The 23,228-nt window shown below is 33.9% G+C and overlaps 1 protein-coding gene across 1 annotated transcript in view; it reads left to right on the forward strand.

The window, feature by feature from the left end:
• The first annotated feature begins 18,758 nt into the window (after positions 1–18,758).
• The window catches only part of Fak (protein tyrosine kinase 2 Fak), a 75,968-nt gene continuing 71,498 nt past the window's right edge, over positions 18,759–23,228 (forward strand). The window contains exon 1 of the mRNA XM_068769067.1: positions 18,759–18,848. The gene's annotated coding sequence lies outside the window, so the exon portion shown is untranslated. The remainder of the gene's footprint in view (positions 18,849–23,228) is intronic.

The raw sequence follows: 23,228 nt of genomic DNA on the forward strand, positions 1-23,228 counted from the left end.
ACGCCATGCTGTCAACAATTGGAACTCGTCACGACTGCGCTTTCAGAGAAAACAAAGTTGCGACGCCGGAGACAATGCACGGCGTGGGCAGCCGTCCCTATAGAAATATTTATTCCTTGATATAATTTAATACTGTGATGGGCCACAAATATTCCAATACAACTAAACAATTGAATGGAAATTTTATTGTTAATATTTGAACATCAGAGTTTGAGATTTCTATATGAGATAGAATAAGAAATGAAGAAATTCGATGGCAAACAAAAATTAGCAGTGGACATGTTAAGTTTGTCTTGTCGGAGACGGCAGATGGGAATTGAAAGTCTTAGAGTGGATCATTCGTATTGAAAGAAGAGTTGTAAGGACTTCCTCCTTGCAGATTATACTAATAGAACAGCGGCTGGGTATTCATTCTAGATGAAAGAAACATTATAAAAATGCTGATTTCTTAGGATTTCTAACATTTTTCCATCTGTATTGGCATTAAGTACCTAATGTAGGGCAATGTCTAGGTGCGTACTACTGCGGCATCTATGTGATTAGCGCAATTGTTAAATACGCAATGCAAAATTAACAGCACGAACTACTAAGATTAAATCGATACATAAGCTGTTACAATAAATTCCCGAAAATGTTCAAGACGCTCCTATTGATTTGACATTTACAAACAGTTGTCCAAGAAAATTGCCTAAAGTAATGCTAAACTTCATAAAAGAAAGCATACCTTGAGAATGGTGTGTTCGTTTCCAGGCCACTTTAAGCATTGAAAAAGCCGAGTCTAATATGTAATATCATTTTTTTTTTTAAATAAGGTCTGTGTCGTTTATCATCTAAACAGATGGTAGACTAAACCTATCGTTAATGAAAGATGTAATCCATCTTATTTTAAATAAAGATTTGTTAGGTACCAGGAGTTTGCTATATCGCCGTGAGCGTCGATCTAGGTTCTAGTCTAGTTCTAGGTTCTAGGTTTGACAGTTCTATGGAACGCAGATCAACGTCAGATTTTTCTACGAAAATGTCACGACCCTAGAATTTTTGTTAAACATCTTCGTTATAAAAATAGAATAAAGTACTCATTTTAAATTTATATAGATTAAAATAGCATAGTAAACTAAAAATAACAATGCGATAGACTTTGTACCTATGATTACGAGCAGATTAATCGTGATTTAATTTCATTAAAGCAACTCTCCTGTTACGGGGATATTAAGGCTCGGTATTGCCAGCGCGTGTTTGCGGCGGAGTGTCTCTTCATTCAAGTGGCAGTTCGCCCGCTCGAGTGTTTGAAACTGCTTCAACTACTGCTTGAGAGATAAACGAATGAAACATGAACACTTTGAATATCAGGGTAATTATGTCATTACCTATTTAATTATACTTTGTGTATTTCATTGATTATCTTTTCCAAGAACTTTTTGCGTAAGAAAGTGAAATGTACAGGGTGATAAGGTTTTGATTAAAAAGCTTTAAAGAGGTGAAGAGAGCTCATTAGACAGCCAAGTGTTTCATTCATTCAGTTTTTTTTTTAATTGACTGCGGCAGGCCAATAATTTCTGGCATTACAAACTCTGACAGTAAATAATAATTAATATCATCATAAGGTGATTCAAATTTTGAAAATGATTTTTCTCTCTATATTATCATAACGCTAAGTGTTATTTTTGAAACCGTAACTGATATTAAGGCAGGGTTTACCATATATTAATTGTTTTCATTTATTTAATATTCTTTGTTGTACATGCTAGGATACATTTAAATAGTTTCATAGTAATAAACAAAAAAGTACAATGGGCTGACTTATCCACAAGGCAATCTCTTACAGACAACCATACTATATATAATTATTCATCCCTTTAAGGATTTAATTAACACCTCTAACCAATCACGTGTATATAAGGGGAAACATGTTAAGTATATGAACGTCATAGGGTGTGTGGCTCCCTGTTATGAGCAGAGTAAGACTATTAATAATTCTACATATTAATATATTTCAAGAAATTGTGGTTATCTTTACGTCTAATTCGGTAGATCAATATATACAGTGCTTTTAGCTTCAAGCGCCACAACCTTTTTTAAACATATCTACTTTGGGAAGTTGCTCTGACCGTACACAAGCTTTATGAAATTTTTAATTATCGGCACAAAATATACAAAGCGCACATTTTAAATTCTCCAACCGAACAGATGCTAACAATGCCCCGGGGGCGCTTATGGAGTTTTTAATAAAATTGCCCGCTTGGCGATACGCCAGACTGTCCCCCTACAAGAATAATATCTTCGCTATCAAAGGCGTACACAGCCCGTCGTATCGAGACTTAAGTTTAAATAATTGTCAATGGCATCGGACTTTGTGGTGGAGGATTTTATTTTGTTGATTGTCTATTCAATTCGTAACGATCGTAGCAGAGATCTCTGCGCCGACTGGGTAGTCAGCTGGGTAAACTTCGTTCAATTTAAATATTTTTATTAAATCAAAAAATAACATGTCAGTCTCATTGTCTTCTTCTTCGTAAGCTCTTGATAAAAAGTAGCTCCTCCACCTATATACCTCCACTACTATAAACCTCTCTAGACTATAGAGATCTAGCGTCTTCCTGGAGAGTGGACGTCTTACGAGCTTGCCGGTCTATAGTCTCCACTCTAAAGCCTGCCCACTATCGCTTTAACTTGTTAATGGATGGCAGATACTTGGATGCATCTCCTCATTCCTGATTCGCAAAGAAATCCGAGCGACTGTGACAACGACCATTTCACTGCTGTAAGTCCTCATTGGTAACTCATTGGTCTTGTTGTCTTCAGGCACTGGCATCTTTATATAATTAAAAAGTATAAAATTAAAAACGGATTAGTGATTCACTTACATAGAATTTATTTTTGTATCCGTTACTATGAAGAGAGTTGGCTGACACAGCTGAAATTTTCAACGTCTAGTAACCGTCGTGATTGTATATACGCTCATGTGTATGTTGATATTGGTCGCTAAATAAGGCAGGCGGACGGGAAGCGGAGGACCGTCTTCCTAATGATGTTTTATTGCAGACCGGACCGCAGCTAATGCAGCCAGAACCGAGTCTCCACGTTCGTACGTCATCGATCGGTTCCTCATAGAAATATAGCTCTATATCGGGACAATTCCAACCCACTTGCAAGTAAATTTAAGGTTGTATTTAATTAAAGATTATTTCTGGATTCGGTAGCAAAAAAAAGTTATAGTTTATGTATCCACTTAACTGCATGAATGTAGGGAGTTATAAAACCTTTATATAAAACTGAATATCATAATTAAAAGTAAATTTAATAACATATAGTTAAGCTAATTAGTTACTATGCAGTACGTGCACGTGTAATATAATGTTTTTACATACAGGATGATTGGTGAATGTTATGTCTTATTATATTACTCTTATTGGCTGTCAGTTAACATATTCTACACCCTATTAAAAGAAACAATTATTTCTGATATAATAAATAACGTAATAATAATATAGCAAGTATAGTGTTTTTACACATGCAGTATTCTATATTTAAATTTATTATTGTTTATTATCTGTCCCTGCCACTACAAAAGTACTGACAAAAGTTATTGGCCTGTCGTATTCCAATATAGAAAAATTATTAATGTAACACATTTCAAATGGATCACTTATAAAGGCCATTAAGAATAGGTGTAAAGATTTCAATGCTTTTTACTGGCATATACATTCACTGCTTTATAACTATTACAACTATATTCATCGTAAAATGTACTTAAAATAAAATTGTGTTTTATTGGATTTAAAACATCATAATACATACATTAAATAAAAATGAGAAGCTTTAAGGGGTCATCGTACAGCTATACGTAAATTATTAGTAAGTCTGTTTGTTTTCGCGGGCATTGAACCCTGAAGTCTAGAACATCTGATGTGACGTATGCAGATAGCGCGGGCTATTCCAGTGTACGCAATATCGCCGGTATAAATTTAACGGCTAGGTGTAACGACTCGGGGATAGAATCTCGCATGTTTATATGTTGGCATGTGTTTACGATCCATGATAGTGCAACAATATTAGCTACCGCTGTGCGCGGAGGTTAGATACACTATTTATTGAAGAACCGGGAGTGCAATTCGTAGTAATTTTTTTTAATTATACTAACATTTTTTTAAAAGTACATACACAGTTTGTAAGGAAAACAAAACTAGACGAAAACCTGAAACTTAATATTCCAGGCTCCGCACTTCGGACAAAGATTTAAAAAAATTGTTTATGCAAAAGTAAAGTAATTATAGAAGTATTTAAAATTATGCGCGTGCTTAAGTTTTTGTATATATACGTGTAGTACTGTATGCCTTGTTGTGTAAGTTTCAATTGTTTTAAATTATAATTTAAGTTGTTCACCTTGTTCGATACGAAATACTGTATCAAATATTAATGATAAAGCGAAGAAACAAGAAGGACATTACCTTTATAATAAAATGTACTTTAAAACTATTATGAAAACTAACTTTTGAAACTTTCAATGTACTATTGACCTAAAGATCTGTGGTTCCGTAGTCTGAGGGCATCCACGCTTAGCTGCCAATTGAATCTGTCTTGGGATTAGTGCGTCTTCGCTCTGTCTTGTCGATGTGCTCCAGTAAGGTTGCTCCTAGTTACCTAGCTACCTAATATTCATATATATGTATATATATATATATATATATATACTTAGTCTGGCCATAAATACTGTTACTATTCAAAAAAAGAAAATATTACGTTTGAATTTGGAATCTGTCATTTTTATATGATTGCTTGATGTGTTTTCTTATTTTCGCGCCATTATATTGTTAAATATTTTGTTATATTAAAATGGAGTGGGGTGATAAAGAGAACCGAATCGCTGTGATTGCCTTACATAAAGTAGGTATGGAGAAAAGTGCAATTTTTAAAACCCTCCACCCGCTTGGTATTAGTCAAATGTTTGTTTACCGGGCTATTGATAGGTACAATGATACCTCCTCTGTTTGTGACAGAAAAAGATCTGGCCGTCCACGTACCGTTCGTGTGAAAAAGGTGATTAAAGCAGTTAGGGAAAGAATTCGAAGAAATCCTGTCCGTAAGCAAAAGATTTTATCTCGGGAGATGAAGATAGCTCCTAGAACCATGTCGCGTATATTAAAAGATGACTTAGGACTTGCAGCCTATAAGAGACGTACTGGTCACTTCTTAACTGATAATTTAAAGAAGAATAGGGTGGTAAAATCCAAACAACTACTTAAGCGGTACGCAAAGGGAGGTCACAAAAAAATTTTGTTTACGGATGAGAAAATTTTTACAATTGAGCAGTATTTTAATAAACAAAATGACCGTATTTATGCTGGAAGCTCTAAAGAAGCTTCGCAATTAGTAAACAGAGTACAACGTGGGCATTATCCCACTTCAGTGATGGTTTGGTGGGGTGTTAGCTATGAAGGGGTGACTGAGCCATATTTTTGTGAAAAAGGTATTAAAACGTCGGCACAAGTTTATCAAAATACCATTCTTGAGACGGTAGTTAAGCCTTTAACTAACACCATGTTCAATAACAAAGAATGGTGCTTTCAACAAGACTCGGCACCGGGTCATAGAGCTCGATCCACCCAATCTTGGTTGAAAACTAACGTTCCGGACTTTATCAGCACTGAAAACTGGCCGTCGTCAAGTCCTGACCTAAATCCATTGGATTATGATTTATGGTCAGTTTTAGAGAGTAAGGCTTGCTCTAAACGCCATGATAATTTGGAGTCCCTAAAACGATCCATTCGGTTGGCAGTGAAGAATTTTCCTCTAGAAAGAGTTCGTGCTGCTATTGATAACTGGCCTCAACGTTTAAAAGACTGTATTGCAGCCAATGGAGACCACTTCGAATAAACATTGTATATTTTTAATAGTTATATATTGATGTATTAAACTAACTCACTATGAAAGGAATAAATGTTACGTATAAAAAAAAAATCGTGCTTTTCTTTATAACAATATTTATGGCAAGACTAAGTATATGTGTATATGTATAAGTGTGTGTGTTAATATATATATATATATATATATATATATATATATATATATATATATATATATCTAAGATTGACTAGTTGAAGAGGCATCGAGGGGGAGGTCTAATAGTCGCTGAGGTCATGGAGCCTCAAGCACAGCGTATGACGTCCATCCGCGACCTTGTTAAGGTCGTCAGAAGACGCTGATTGCAGGCTGGGTATTGAAAGTCTATGGAGGATATCCAGATGTCCTGCGGCTGAAATCATGATGATTGATTAATTATAATTTTGACAAGGTAGGTTTAATGTATTAATGCCACATTCACGTAACTTATCTATTGTTTATGTTGCGAAGGGGACAACCCTTTGCGACTACTGTTCAAACATTATTGTATTCCGAATCTCATGGTGCTGTAGCTATTGAAACAAACAGATTCACAGTAAAATGACACCTTTATTATCTTTGTAAATTGGAAGATTTTCATAGATAATGAAACTGCACAAAAATGATATGATTAGTACATTGTAAAATCAAAGACAAGCGCATATGTATAATGTTTAATAATTATAAATTCTTTCTCGTTTATGATAAGGAAATACTTGAGCGCGATGTGTCTAGTTTTTAATATCCTCGTAATAAATCAGAGGCTCGGAAAGATAATTTTTTATCGAATTAATTAATTAATTTATACGTTTATATAAAAATTCTGTATCATGGACATGTAAGGAAATGTTTATTTATTCTTTAGTGTTTTAAATATATTTAATAGTACCTTTACAAATCGAAAATACTTCAAAAGCGGTTTTTGAAATTAAGTTGTCACGCCTAAAATGCTTTAAAAAAATCCAATGCCTTTTTACGGCAAATGTCAAAGGTATTATAGGTCTGTAAATGTTGTTTTTATGTAAATACCAGTTTTAATTTTAACTCGTAAAATCGCGTAAACGTTTAATTTTACTCATTCGACTAAGTTACGAAATTATTATCCAATATTGTTGTTATTATTATTTTTCTAAAGAATAGTTTTTTAGTTGCAAAAGTTTTTTTTTATCGCAAGAGATATACGCTGGGGCCTTATGGTTCTGAAGGTGGTTGCGGTTCACCAATAAAGAGCCCACCGCTTTAATGTAATAGGAAGACGCTGAATCCAAGCCGCTTCTCACTGGTCTTATTAAAAATGTTTGGTAGAGGCCTGAGTCCACCAATAGACGTCTTATAGCTGAAATGATGACGATGATGACTTTGATGTTCGGACATTACGTACTAACGGTGCAAAGGCACGCGTAAATATAAGAGAATGATTGAATGTTGATGAAAACAAACGTAATTTGTACATATAGAATGACAGTCATCAGGCGTGTTCATATTAAACTAGAATGATATTTTTTGTCATTGCGTATAACGCTTTCGGTTAAATAAGCCGGAAATGTCCGACTGTTTGCTTTTGACAGAACATAAAGGTTACCACGAAACAGGATATATGCTATTCACGACGAAGGTGTCTGAGCTGAAACATCTGCGGCGTGTTTCGCTTTACTTAAATCTGGCGAATATAACCTTAAAAACAAAACAAGAAGAGAGGTGCATCATCTCATAATGAGATTAGATCGAAACACTTCAACAATAACCTATGCTAGTTAAAAATTAGAATTTTATACTCACAAATGTTATATAAGCACTTATTAATTGTTTAAAAACAGTTTCATCCGTTTTAATTTCCTTGTAAAAATCGTAAAATTTCCTGGAATTCTTTAATTTTTTTTAGTTTTAATATAGTTCTTCTAAGGATGTATATATATGTTTATATATATATATATATATATATATTTATAATTATATATATATAAATATATGTGTATATATATATATATAGGATATATATAGTCGTTCTCTTTTCGATATGCCGCTTTATGTATATATGTATTAGCTTTTCATTAACCCGAATGTCAGAATACAAGCCTCTTCACCAATAGTATTTTTCACTACACACAATCTATACGTCTTTTGGGATTTTAAATCGAGTGTTGTGAAGTTACAATTATAGCTATTATTACCTCTACCAGGTTATACAAATATAATGAATTTTTGAAGTTTTGATAAAACAAACGTAAGATATACCTGATTTAATATTATCTTTATTGTTTATTTGAATTTTATTGATTTGAAATGTAATTGGGAACCAACTACAGAAATCATTCGTCGATTTTATATTAAAGACGTCTTTGACACATATTTAAGGCTCTCGCAACCCTCTTAGGGATTGTAGCACGAGTGTTTGTTGCTATTGTTAGTCCAATTAAGACATAATGCTGCACTAAATACATAAGTGCCTTTGTTTAGTACATAAATGTGTGCTACTGCGATATTGTATCGCTAATTACAAATGTATATACTAGTTTAATAGTTCGAAAGAAAGATTAAAACCTTTTACTTTATGTTTTATTGAAATGTTAATTGATTTTATTTTTAATCATTTAATACAATGTTTCGATAGTTATTTCTGATTTTATTTTTGATTCGCTTACCTTTCAATTCTCTTTTTAAATTAATCGATCTCATGAAAATGTTAATATTAAATATACATTTTTCAATTAGCACATCTCGGATACCTTGCGTGGTTTTGCAATTTGCTGGAGCCATGCGTTTAATCGGTTTGAAATATTTCTTTAGCAGTTATTAATGACTCGGTAAGTGGCGATGTTGAAATTTTAATCGATTTTCCGAGTTATGTCAAGCTTCAAAATATAAATGACAGTATATGATATATATGGATGTTGCGGGATCAATAAAGCACTGTCCTTTAAATGTGTGTGCCTATAGCAAACACTTCAGGTGTAACAAACATGTTTAAATATATGCTTTGTAAAATAAATGTTATTTTATATAAAATTAACAGAACATTCATGCAGAAATGTAGTTTAATGTTAAGAAATGTCACAAAGCAGTAAATTCAGTGGTTCTTTCTTCTATTTTCTTAGGTAAAAGGCATTAATTATACAAACATCTGCTAGATTCACCTTAATGTTAGTAGGTGGTGTAATATGTTCTATGTTAAAAAAGATTTTTTTTAAATATAGTAATTTAAAAGTGTCCGTATCTAAATTACGATTAGAATATTTTGTGATTTTAGGTAAGAAAATTAGCAATAAAAATAATTGTACCTATTTTTTGATTACTAATCGAGGTAAATTTTCACTTTACTTTAAAAAACTTGTTATCATGACCATTTAATTGTTTAAACACTGATTTATAAATATCTTTTAACATTTAATGCAATTACAAAAAAAAAATAATTATATTGTATACAGTTTTTTTTTCGACTACGACTATTGAGAACGTGTCTTGTTTGATTAAATTGTTGTTATATCATCATCATGTTAGCTGATAGCCGCCCACTGCAAGGTCTGCCTCTTTCTATGATCGCCACAAAGACCGGTCTTTATATTAAACACTAATTATCAAATGTATAATCAAAGGATGCGCATGTATATGCGACGTTGATAAGACTCAACTGAGGGCGTACTATTGGAACATCGGTTAAAAATAACACGACGACAAGCAAACACGACCGCGACCGCTGGTTTATTTATAAAGTTAATTATGTTTTAATACATCATTGAATAATTAATCACCTCGGCAGATAGGCGGGTTTACGTATAAGGAATGGAATCGTGCGCTCTGCGCTCGCCTTGCGTAGCCGCTCTTCCTTGAACACACGCGCGTGACGCACTGCGCTTGCACAGCTCGGGCGGTAATCATTAACATTAAACCGTCTCACTTGCGCCGCTTATAATTTTACACCGTGTAATTATTTCCTGAACATCGACACCTTGATTGATGGTAAACTGTATGGGCGGTTTGTCAATATTTAAACTACGCTGTCGACTTACGGTAATGGGCTGTTATCCTGCGCAATGGTTTACCATTTATATATACCAGAGGTTACCAACTTGGGTGGTGCCGTGCCCTAAGTAACTTTAAATGGCGCTTCCAAAGACAATTTTTGTGCTTTATAAAATATCTCGGTAATATCTCGCTATGAATCAGAAATTATGAGGTCCGCAGAAGACCATAATAGGTCGTCTGAAGTGGCAATGGGTGGGGTTTATCGCTCGTGGAAACCAACGGCCATTGGGTCCAAAAGGACCTCGGGCGGTGATCGCGAACCGGTAAACGCGTTGTGGATTAGTACTACGTGACCGACGATTTAGACAAGGTCGCGGAAAGCCGCTGGATGCGAGCAGCGCAAGACAGGTCATCGTGGTGATCTTCGGCGGAGGCTCATGCCTTGCAATGGGCTTTGGCTCACATAATGATGATGAAATAATTCCATTAAAAAAAAAAACACTTGTCTCACCATCTAAAATATTTGTCATGCTGTAAATAAACATTGAAATATTTAAGTTTTTTTTTATTTCTAATAAAGGAAGGCGTCCATATAACATTAATAACCTGTGGTCTATACGCTATTGTTATAAAACGAATCTCTATGAATGATTTGATGTAGCGTAGGGGAATAAAAACATTGTTACTATAAAATATGTATGTCACGTTGTACTTAAACAAAAAAAACCTTTTCTCTAGATACCACATTATCACCAACTGTTTATTTTTTGAACTATCATGCAATATTTAAAAAAAAATTAAAAGTTTGTTGTAACAAAAATAGACACAAATGAGTAAAGATTCTTCTCAGATCGGAACGTATTTTCCGCTCTCGTTTTGGAAGTGTAATTCGAAATATAAAAAATAAAATTCGTGATTTTGCCAAAATAATGTTATTTTTCTGAAGAATCCATATGTTTTACGTAATTTATCTCTTTATATACATTCGAAATAATGTTCATTTTTTACCATAAATAATTTAAAGGTGAACATTATTTATATATATACATTTTTTACTTTATATTGAAAAACAAGGTTGAAAAACCCTATACTTAAGACAATTGGCTGCGGAATGATAAGTACCAAATAGGTTATCTCAAGTCACAGGGACAACTTTAAGTACCTTCCAGCTAATTTGCGCCACGCACGTGCGAGATAAGAAATTGATATTAATAGTGTTTTCGAAAATATAGTACGAGGCGTTGAAAGAATTCGTAATTAGAATGTCTCTGAACTGTCTCCTAGCCGACTTTGGAAAAGTTAATAGCTTTTTACTTCAAAAACAATGTCGTAATTTCGGATTTCATTACGTCGTTGATAATTTAACATAGGTGATTAGATGTAACAGAACATGTTTTATTTCTAATTTTGAAACTTTCCTATAATATTTTATATAAAAAAACTTAATTCTTTCACCCAAACTGTAAATTAATTTAGTTTATTTATATATATACATAGAATATTGAAAAGTATGATGTTTGTATATTTTGTTTATTTATTAAGTCCACTGCTGGACATAAGCCTCCGTTATAGATTTTCTATAAGACCTGTAGGAAACAGCCTATCGTCTTCTAACAACCTTAGCAAAGCTATCTGTCCACCTCGTAGGTGAACGTTCTACGCTGCGCTTGTTGTTCTGACTCCAGACCCTAAGGCTCCAACGGCGATCCGTTCTGGGCACTACGTGGCCTGACCCACTCTCACTTTAATTTGCCAATCACTTGGCTACTTATTTCACTATGAAAATTCTTTTATTGGCAGGTTAAATATTCTATATCCGATAACAATATATTAATACCTCACTTTGCGACGTGGTTACGTTCCAAAAAAAACACGAACAAATTGAAACGACGCAATGTGAATTAATATTTTCTATAGCAAACCATGTAAACATCAAACTAGGGTTTTCAAAATGCTACTTTTTAAAAAGGAAATTTAATAAAGTAAACGATTAAAACACCAACATCATATACAGAATATACAGAAACAACAGGTAAAATGGTATTGTTCTCTTTAAAAAAGCACAACAAAACTACTGCAACACACTACGAAATTGAATCAAAGTGAATATAAAACAATATTGAATTGCGTTGATTTTTAATAAGAAAGGGAATTCAAGAAACAAATGTTGCCATTAGAAAAAAAATTGGTGGCCTGAACCCAAAACTATATACCCATAACTATTCAAATCTAACGACGCACTGTGAAAATTAGTACTAATTAAGCAGCGACGCATCTTTGAAAAAACGAAGCGGCGCAAATCGAGGTATTGGTGTATATGCTTCAATAGAAATCACTAATCAAAATTCCTTTAAAGGATATTAAAAAAAATAGAAGAGTAGTTTGATTCGTTTGACGACGATATTTTCTATAACCACTGTTGCGGACATGGACCCTAATTATCGAGACTTGTGAACCATTATTGATTATTTCTTAATTAAGTAATCGCGTACACGCTTTGAAGGTACGTTGAATAAACCGATTAAAACGATTCCATCGACAAAGACACTTTAAATCGATGACACGCGATCGGTCGCTCCGTCCAATCAGCCGGCCTTTGCTATGTAAATCGTTCGTTTTAATAAGCTTCGTTGGTACGACAGCCGTCATCGAAGGCCGCTCCCATTACGTAGAGAGGCCGCGCTTGGGAATGACATTCCGACGGGACCCTCTATGTGCGTCTCACTTGGCTGTGTTTCTTTTAAAATACGCTTGTCGAAGATATTTTCCGTTTGTTAAATAAATATGTAGTACTATAAATGACAAAATAAATGTTTAGAAACAAGTTCATTGGAGATTTTCCTTATATGTTAACGATGTATTTACTTTAAATCAAAAGACTGTATAAAGTTTATATATAATATAGAGAACTTAGTTTGGAAGCTTTCAGATTAAGTTCTCAAACAGCTTAACTTATCTAAAAGTTTGCACAGACAAGTAGAAATCAAGCAAACTTTTAGGTACGGTTTTTAACTTATTGATCGTACATTAAAAAATAAGGTAGATATTATTTGCTTTTAACGGCGCTTTTCTCTAAAATAAACCCGAAACGAATTTCGATTCTTACATTAAAAAGCGTAGCATGCAGTAGAGAAGTTAAAAAACTATAATTAGAATCAGTTTAAACCCCTTAATGGAAGATCTCTAACATAAATAATTTCCTACCATTTTTAGCTGAATAATTTGTTTTTACGCTAAATTTAATTTGAAATTTCGTAATTGAAGTATACTGGTTGTGACCAATAATGGTCCAAAATATAGTTAAAGTCCGTAGATACGAGCTTTAGTATATCTTATCTTGTCGCAAGATATTCCAAAACAAATCTCGATTTCTTGAACTTCTTTATATTCAAGTTGGAGTTGACACATGGATCTTCAAGAAGGCCGGTCGAGATTGTATGAATGCTGTGTGAATGTTGGGAATGCCGTGGACTGTATTCTTCAACAAAGAATTTATTTTATGGTCTCGTCTTTAAAACCAACATTTTTTATCACCTGTCTCTACCTAATACTTGAATATTCACGGGGGATTCTTCGAGTACCTGCCCAGGTTCAAACTCAAAGAGAGTCCCTCCTGCCTTTGTGATCCCGCGGTGGACCAATCTGTGTTGCATCTGATCACCTGCTGCCTCATGTATGGAAGAGCGAGGTTTGAATGCGAGATGGAGCTGGGGGTCGACATGAAGAGGGACAACATCTCCTCATTAATAAACGACAACCAGCGCCGTCCCAAATTTTTACGATTCGCATCAACAGTAATTAAAATTCAATCAGTAGAAATAAGACTAAATAGAAACAAGCGGGCTCAAAGCAGTCAAGAAGGATAAGTTATTATTGGATGTATAGATATAAAAGAAATTTAGAATAAGTATAAGCACTAAGTTTTGTATTGCATAAGGATAGACAGATAGGAAATAGTATTAAACGTAGAATTTACATATAAGAATAGACTAATAAAAACATGTAAATAGCTTAAGAAAATGATGAGTGTAATATAAATAGGAGTTAATACTATAGGAATATTATAAAATAAGCAAAATAATTAGAAACTTAATTGTAACAAAGCCGACAGTGGGGGGTTTTACTCAGTAAAAGTCTGACACTGCCTAGGCCCTCCATTACCAGGCGTCCAATGAGGATAGTCTACAAATTGTAATTTAGTAAATAAAGGCTCTGACTATGTTAGAGGAAAATTTTGTAAAAAAAAAACTTGAATGTTTGGCCGTAAAGTTAAGAACTAGATTTAAACTTACAACGTATGATGATTAAAAGAGTTGAGGGCAAACGTCCACGTGGTCATAGTCCCACTAGTTGCTCGGACCAAATCCTCCTGTCACTTGAAAATCTTTATGCTGCGATCCACGATTCAAAAGATAGAAACAAATGACGCAGCATAATGAAGATGATAATCACTACATGTCCGTTCAAGAACGAAATCACCAATGAAGACAACGAAGCGAATATAGGGCAGTATTTTACACATTGTTCTGACACTTCATCTTTTAAATTTAAACTGTATTTTCATAAAAATATAATTAGCTTTCACAAAGAATAGTTAATAGTGTAAGATATATAAATTCCCGTGTAAATAGAGTCTGATAAGTCGTAAGCAATAGACATTTAGTTTATTACCTTGTTACTTACCCGGGAGCACATTCTGTTCGTTTAACATGATAATGGAATAGACCCCCCGCAACGCGGTCTGTCCACTCCTCCGTCAAAAACACGTTTCGAATACTAACATCGTTGTGTGTCACCATTCGATATTCAAAATAGCATGGTTATTTTAAGGTTTTACATAAATTCAGCTAAATTTATAACTTTTAAGTCTTTTTGGCAAAAGTTCACCTTCGTAGATACTGCCGCAGTGTGTATTTTTGCCGACAAACAGTAGTTTTTTTTTTATTAATTCTAATTTGTATCGCTAGTGTTTTTTTTTTTTTACAATATTTATTTTTCGCTTAAACTTAACGCAGACTGTTGGGATAGGGTTGCCGCTATTTGATATGGATCTTTCTTCTCCCAGCTGCGAGGCACAACAGCGTTGTATAATTTTTTACAATTTTTCTTACACAATTTTCTCTTATGGGTAAATACAGATAAAATTTATATATATTAACAATACAATTTGGAATACTCAATTAGAAATTAGTTGGTACATTATTTTATTTCAAGTCGCTGCCCAAGCGCTACAGACCGTTAAATGTCTTGAGATTTAGGACAATGTGCCGGGCCAACTCACCAAAAGATTCTGCTGTAGATATTTTCTTGAGAAGGTCCGGTAAGCTAAACGGAGGTATATTAAGGTTTTCATATAAGGTCACGTGGTCACGTCTTTTGGATGCGAATTGGGAGCAGTGTCTGAGTAAGTGATCAAAAGTCTGTACTGTGGAGTCGTCACATGGGCAAGTCTCATTATCGATTATTTTAAAACGATGCAGGTACTGCTTGCAGTACCCGTGCCCGCTTAGTAGTTGTGAGAGATGGAAAGATGTCTTGTTGTGTTTTCGCAGTTTATGTCGGTGAGTTTCGAAAAGAGTCCTATGGTATGTCGACCCTGAGCCGAGCTCGTATCTAGCCTGCCAGATGCGGTTGTGTTCAGAGTGAATTGCGCTCTTCACGAAACTCATTGGGAAGTAGACATAAGCTGGTGTAGAGTGCATTGCGGCAGCGCTCTTTGCTACCAAGTCGGCTGCCTCGTTACCGACGACACCTGTGTGGCTTTTGATCCAGGTAAAGTGTAATGTAGGTGACGCGCGTGCGTGTATCAGAGTGTGAATTTGTGTGACGATGTAAGTCGTGTGCATAATTGTGTATGTGTTCGGGTATGTTGAACTGGTCCATGTGCAGGCTTTCAAAATGGCTAGAAGCTCAGCTTGAAAGAGCTAAACGAGCTTCGAGCAAAACGAGTGAAGTCTGTATTTTTTGGAAGCGGTCTGGCAGCATTCCAGGAAAGCAACGAATGCCGCTCCCACGGAGGAGTCCTCCAGCTTGCTCCCATAACTAAGCACAATAGTAATATTTTTCGTCAGAAATATTAAATTGTGAAACGCAATCGATTTTAACCATTCTGTACATAATACGGCAAGTTTAACTGGCAGTGGGCAACATAGCGAACAGAATAGATAGCCGCAAGTGTCTTAAGGTCCTGAAGACCACGGATCGGCAAGCACAGCGAGAGACCTCAAGTGGACCGACGTCCTTGTTGAGGTCGTAGAAAGAGACGGGATATAGGCCAAAATTAAAACCGGTTTTATTGGAAATCTATAGGGTCTATGTCCAGCAATGAACTTTCTATGGCTAAAATGATGATGATTGTCTATCGGTGCCATAAAGCCATAAAGTTAATGCGTGCTTCTTATAATATACTTGAATGATAAATAAAAAACCAAGACATAAATTTAGCTGATTTAACTGAGTTGGATTTTGATGTAGTAAAAGCAGGATTATTATTTGTTTTTGTTGCTGTAAGTGTATTATTCGGTAAGTATTTCACAAAAATATCGGTTGACATTTGCAATGAAGTCAAGTCACGAACTGTACTCACGATGCCAATGTCTTCTAAAACAAACAGTTGATACACGATCAGCGTAGATATTGACATGACTCATGATCGTAGCTCCGTCGGTGCGTATGTGCAACGACCTCACTCTCGGTGATTGTCGCCTGTGTATTTCCGTGTAGATAACATTTTGTAAGAGTGGAATTTCTCGTACACGTTCGGTAAATAAACTTTACATTTTTTATTCTGTTGTTGTGGTAGCTTATCTGAAAGTTCTCGATTTCCAGCCGTGGCAAACGTTTGTACAAATACATCATAAGTTCTTACATAACATTGAGTTAGGGAAAGGTAAATATATCCGTTGCGTAAATATTTAAGGTTTTGTATTCAGTAGACGGTGTAAATGTTCTCTAGCGGCCTTGGTTTGATCTTATTCGGGTTAAGTGGGATTGTAAAGATTGATTGTGTTTGTTAGATTTCCCGGAGTTGATTTATTGAGAACTTCGTTTGAAAATTTCACATCGACATTCATTCTGCTGCTTAAAAACTTTCATTTGTAATTTAAATAAAATGTTATTTAGATATAATTATGCATAGAGATAAAGAAACATACGCTTCATAAAGGAAAATGTTACCTCGAATCACCGATATGTTTTTAACATCAAGGGTCTGCTGGGATATCTTGATGAGTTGTCTAGATTGGCTAGATTAGAGCCATCCCTGACGTAAGATGAGCACTTCATTGCGGAAATCAGCCGTTTGGATAAGACAAGACAAGACAGGACTTTACTTAATAATTTTATTCCACTTTCTACCAATTATATATGTGTGGGTCTGTAAAGATAAGTTAACATTTTTAACTTTTTATTTTATTTCTCTTCTCAATCCTTTCCTTTTCGTCTAGATTCTAAGTTGTTTATGTACTAGATAAACTAGTTCATAAAAAAAATATGTACGAAAATTTTACCTCTGTTTTGTACTTCTTTGTATAGTAACATATAATGTTCTGAGTAAAGGAGAGTTGTCCAATGATTCGTATGAAAGGTATTTTGTCGATATCAATACGTATAGAATGAACCAATCTACAAGTCTCGTTGTATAGAACATTCTAACGAACTATAGGTTCGTCATCGACCGCGTGTGACCCTGACACACCCTTTTTATTCAACAGATAACGATACTATTCCACTCTGCCTTCGAGCTAAAATCACTTTCCATTCAGGATATAATACTTTTTATTAGGTATTAGTTTATTATATTAGTACTTTAGATTTGGAAATTGAATAAAGTTTCGGGAAAATATTTTGATGTTTGTATTCTATCTGGCATAAGAGCAATAAATTGTATTTTTTTAATAAAAAAAAGGCTTGTTGGTCTACACTAGATTACCATAACATAAAGCAAAAAAAATGAAGGAAAGATTCTTATTGTATTATAATTTTGGCTATAAGGGCTTAAGGTATCGCTCTCTTGTTAATAGTCTATGAATCCCTGATCTACATACACTAAACTGTTACAAAAGGTGGACTTAATGCCTTATGGCTTAGACATTAAGTCTTATATTAATTAATATAAGCCTCTTCTGACTTACCAGTTGAAAAAACGCTGGTGGGTAAGCGTGAAAAACTACATATTTATTGATGCTTTACATATAGACACAAAAATATCATCATATTTTTTGTTAATACGAAATGAAAAACATCGCAGTTTATAAATTGAAAAGGTCGCTCAATGTTAAAACATATAAACCTACAACTCCAAAAACAATGACAATAGAAAGACAGTGTTGTTATAATATTATCAGTTTAACGACTTTCTTGTTTCGTTAATCGTTGATGTGAAATGTCTTTGCATAAATTGATAGGAAGGTTCTTTATTAGTGTTTTTTTGCACACGTACGACTAGTTTTTACGCATATATTATATAATTTTTTTCCCTATTTGATTAAGCACTCGTCCCGTATAAAAATAAAAATAAGTACACGTACTTCTTATGTACCTGCCACAATAATCGAATCGAGATCTAATGTTCTTAAAGCGAGATAACAACACGAAGCTAAAAATACAATAAGTTGTAAATCGGTTCATCTGCCGCCTCTGCTATACGCGACGTGGGCTCAGCTGACATTTCGCAAGGAATTTCAGTTGGATGCTAGTTTTATAGAACGACCTTGACGTAACGGACAGTTTGCGAAACAAACGCCTCCGTGACAACTTTGATGATCGAAGTTTAATTGTTTGTCCCACTCCTACCAGAGATTCGATGGTGGACGTGAATGGGATAGAAAATGAAGGTGAATTGTACGCGGTGTGTTCCGACTCCAGCCAGTCTCAGGCCGCTGCGCGCGCGGCGCGGTCCACGCGTTATTCCGTGTTTTCGATTTTCTAATTCACGAATTGACGCGACCGTTCGAAATTCGAAAACGAAGTTTATCGATGTTTGTTTATAGTAGTGAATAACCTGTGTATGTTTTATGTGGTTTATATTTTATGTTTAATTTTATATGGCCAATTTAGGGACACGACATATATTTTACTTATCTGCATTTTAAAGTAGCGTGCTATTTTGTTTATTACAATAGCTTATTAGTAATTATACACTTTATTTATTAACACATTAAAACAGCACACGTTCAAGTTTTGTACGTATTAACCCCTTTTTTCAATAATTATAAACTATTTAATCTACTAAAATCATTTTATTGTTTTTCTCATTAACGAAATAAATGAGATTGTAAATACGATGCTAACCTATCAGTAGCCGTAATTTGTTAAAAAAAACAATTATAGTGAAGAAAGAAAATTTATGTGTAGAACCTATGATAAATATTTCACTAATGAAACAAAGTTTTTTTGTAAGAATAAGACAAAATTACTTTATTACCTTAATAATTTATAAAACCAGCATACATAAAACTTACGTCCACGTTAACTTTTAGTAATAAATTAACATAAATAATAATTTGTCTTAATAAACCAACTCATACATTTATACTGACAAATTTTTTTACATTATTGTATATGAACTGTGAACAAATATTCAAATTGAATTTAACTATTTATATTACAGATAGTAATTTTTGATTACACCTAAAAATTTGATTATTATATTGCGTTTTCATATGGTACGTCTCCTAATCTCTCCACGAAATCGTAAATAAGTATTATATACTCTTTTAGATTAACCATATTAATTGCGTTACTTTAATTGAAAATAAATATCACAAATAAAACCAAACATAACACATACAACAATACAGTAATTGTGTCAAAACAAAATACAAATGTCATTTGTTATGAAAGCAAGCGCACAGTATGCGAACTGTGTGATTGATGGTTCATACTAGACGCAGTGTTAACACGTGGAGCCACTTCTATTTCCTCCGCCGCAGTCATCTCGGCCCCTCGCTCTGATCTTTGTTTATGCGGACGTCATCCGGAAATAGGCTCAATACTGCTGCCATTTATCTTTCCATTCTACTTTGGGTATTTTTACACAACAACTCACGAGTACGTTTAACTTTTGCATTTCTGTTCCTCGATACATTTTATTTATTTATATTCTAAAGTGGCATTGGACAGGGTATTTCACTCGTGCAACCGATTGTCGCTGGGGCTGAAAGGTTTTTGACAGGTGGCTTTAAGCCCGATTGCCCTCTAGGTGGACCGACGTCAAAGTTAACCCTTAGTAGCCTGATTTACGAAAGTGATTTTTTTTTAATATTACTGTGTTTGCTTGGTGGTCTAGATGAAGGGAAAAATAGTTTTTTTTTATTTCGTTGGAAAGAATATTATACAACAGTAAAATACGTACAGCCAACCCATAAAAAAGATTAATAGTAATGTGAACATTCGTTTTAAAAGATTGGTATCAAAATTGAAACTCTAGGTTAGTAAGGGTTAATATGGGGTCGCGTAAAAATGCAATATGCGCGATCTTTTGGGGAAGCCTATACTTTGCAGTGGACGTCTATCGGCTAATAAAATGATCAAACATAGAATTTTTAACAGATACTCGTAATACTGTAGTTACTATCTAAAAAAACGTTTCTAGAATGCATTATTATTAAGGGATATAACAAATATAAAATTTGAGAGAAACTTCCAAATTATGCGAAGCATGTATCTTGAACAACCAACATTAATAAGGTAAGAATGATGAACACATGACATATTTGGTAGTAAATTATTAAAGCTTTATTTTAACAACGAATTATCATAAACACCGTTATAATTTTTAGTTACATAAATTTTTGTTTTATTCAAATGTCAATAAATCAGTCAATCAGTGTTTATATTAAGAGTTAAGAAAATTTTGTTTTGACTTATCAGATCAGCGAGCGTTTAGGACCCTCGTAGCCTAATTGAAGGATGCAATTCTAGCAGAGCTCAATCTGATTATACTTTCTTTGAATTCCGCTCTTCTGGTATTCTTCTGATGACTTACACAAGTAATCGCTGGTAATGATTCAAAGTCTGTATTTATATAAATAAATGAGCGTCAAATTTTATCAAGACTTGGGGTTCCGTAATATTTTTCTTATATCTATAGAGAAAGTAAAAACGTTTTGTACTTTATTATTTTTTAACCAATTTGTATTATATTAGGGGGACCGGAAAGTAACGCCGTTACTGTCGACACATTTTACAGAAAAACCTACTGATGAAAATGTATACCAGATGGCAAAAGTTTGTTGATAACGAAAGTAAATATATTGTTGATTAGTAATAAATACATATTAAAAATGTAGTCGTGTGAATTTAACTTAAGAAAGTGACATTGCTTTCCGGTCCTCCTAATATTAGATATTAAAGTGATAACTTATTTTTTATACCACAAAGTTGAGAGATGAGGAAAACATATTCACCTAATGATAAGTCACCCTATCAGTTACAACGTGGTTGCAATGCGATATTATCTACTGGCTTACGTGGCTTAACTTGACACTAATCAGTCTTGAACCGTTTAGCTTACGAATTTAAGATTAATAGGTCTGTGGGAAGGCTATTTGAACAAACAAATAAATTTATTTTATATGCATCTATCTAACCTACTTATTTGACGGGTTCCGTAGTAAATGTAAATACATAAGGTACTTTGTTTTTAGGTTAATAAGTAATTAGTACAAACGTGGTAGGCACAGCATGTTTATTGTCAAACGCTTGTGTGTTCCTGGTATTACTTATTTCTTAATTTTTACATATTAGAAAAAAATATATAGCATATTCCGATATAAAAAATCGTTATGCATTAACATGCTTTGTTAGACGTTTTCAAAGCCGATGTCACAAGGTAGTAACTTGTATATCGTTTCCTTAACATCGGTCCAGGTACATTTTGCCATAAAAATATTATAATTTACTTAAAAACACAGGCGGATTTACAAAGATATACCGTGTTGTTGCAAAATTATTATTGATGCTGTTGTTGGTACACAAGAATACTCCGTAAACAAACTTTTGTTGTATATATTTACATCTAGTAATGTAATAAATGTACGTAATGGTTAAAACAGTATACTAAGTTCTAGAAGATAGTTTTTGACTATCATATATTACTGCCTATCGTCATTAATACTCCATGGTATTAACTGAATACGAAGATATGCCGTTTAAACTTGATTAAATTTTATTCGTAAAATGAAAAAGTTTTTGTTTCCTGGCCAGTTTCGTGACGTTTTTTTAGCAGAATGTTTCGCTGTCTGCATTTATTGCGTTCTTCGCAGACATTTAACACGCTAGCGGTGACTGGACACAACTACGGAATTGCGAACAGGAAATTCCTATTCAGTTCTTGCGTAACATACTAAATTTAATGTCAACGCATCGGTTAAAGAGAATTAAAATAAATTCATGGCTTCGTTACTAACTTTTAACTAGATTGAAATAAAATAAACACATATCCCAGTACAAATTTATAAAGGATACAATTATAAATGAACTTAGAAACCAATATTTTAAAAATTCAAATGTAGTCACTTCATTTTTTTCCCATAATTAAACTTTCTAAAAGTGAGCAAAAAAGCGCAAAACTCATGAAAATATTATCGTAAATGTTCATCATTCTATCTGTGGTACGTATAATATTAAAAATCATTCGAACTATACACAACATCCGTTATCTATGCCGGCATGACATCGATGCCTGTCTACTGCCAAACAATAGTGTCTAAGCTTCAATGTGTTCCAGTTTCTAGGTGTGAAATTTCTAACCTAATTAGACATATGTACGTTTCAAGGCAATGAGCCGATACGTTATCTATCGGGGCAGGCAGGTTTGCGTAGTATCGGTTTATTATATTGTCAACGTGTACTAATTTTTTCTTGTAAACATCTTAACCGAATTCGCGTGATAAGACCCAAAAACATAATTTATCGTCGCTTAAGAGTTCTCTTGACTTTACTGTCGGTTGAAAATCATAGAAAGCAAATAACCTTTTAATAATCCTTGTTCAGTACAATAAATCTATTTAAAAGATGAAAAGATACATTTTCTAAACTCGATCGACCAATTTCCTGGATAAACTTTCGAAATACGATGTCGAAAACATATATGCCTTCAACACCTACGGTAAGTGGCCAATAATTTTTCTGATTGTAAATCAATTTTACCACAGACGCTAACACCATATTGTTATAATTTCGTAATTTAAAAAAAATATTTTAAATTAGTAAATAAACAACATTATTTCATCACCTTTTCGCGCTTTCAAAAGTGGTATTAACGTTAGCTGGATAAAAACAGCGCACTGAGTCAAGATTCCAAGCCAGTCTCTTCACGGGAGTTTTTATACCCGAAGTGTTTGCTCAAGCTTTGGTTTCTGAATGACCACAGGATCTTTATT

Source organism: Battus philenor, unplaced genomic scaffold (assembly GCF_028537555.1).
Source record: "Battus philenor isolate CCGP_79_NKW_IND1 unplaced genomic scaffold, ilBatPhil1.0.hap1 SCAF_27, whole genome shotgun sequence".
NCBI classification, from domain to species: domain Eukaryota; kingdom Metazoa; phylum Arthropoda; class Insecta; order Lepidoptera; family Papilionidae; genus Battus; species Battus philenor.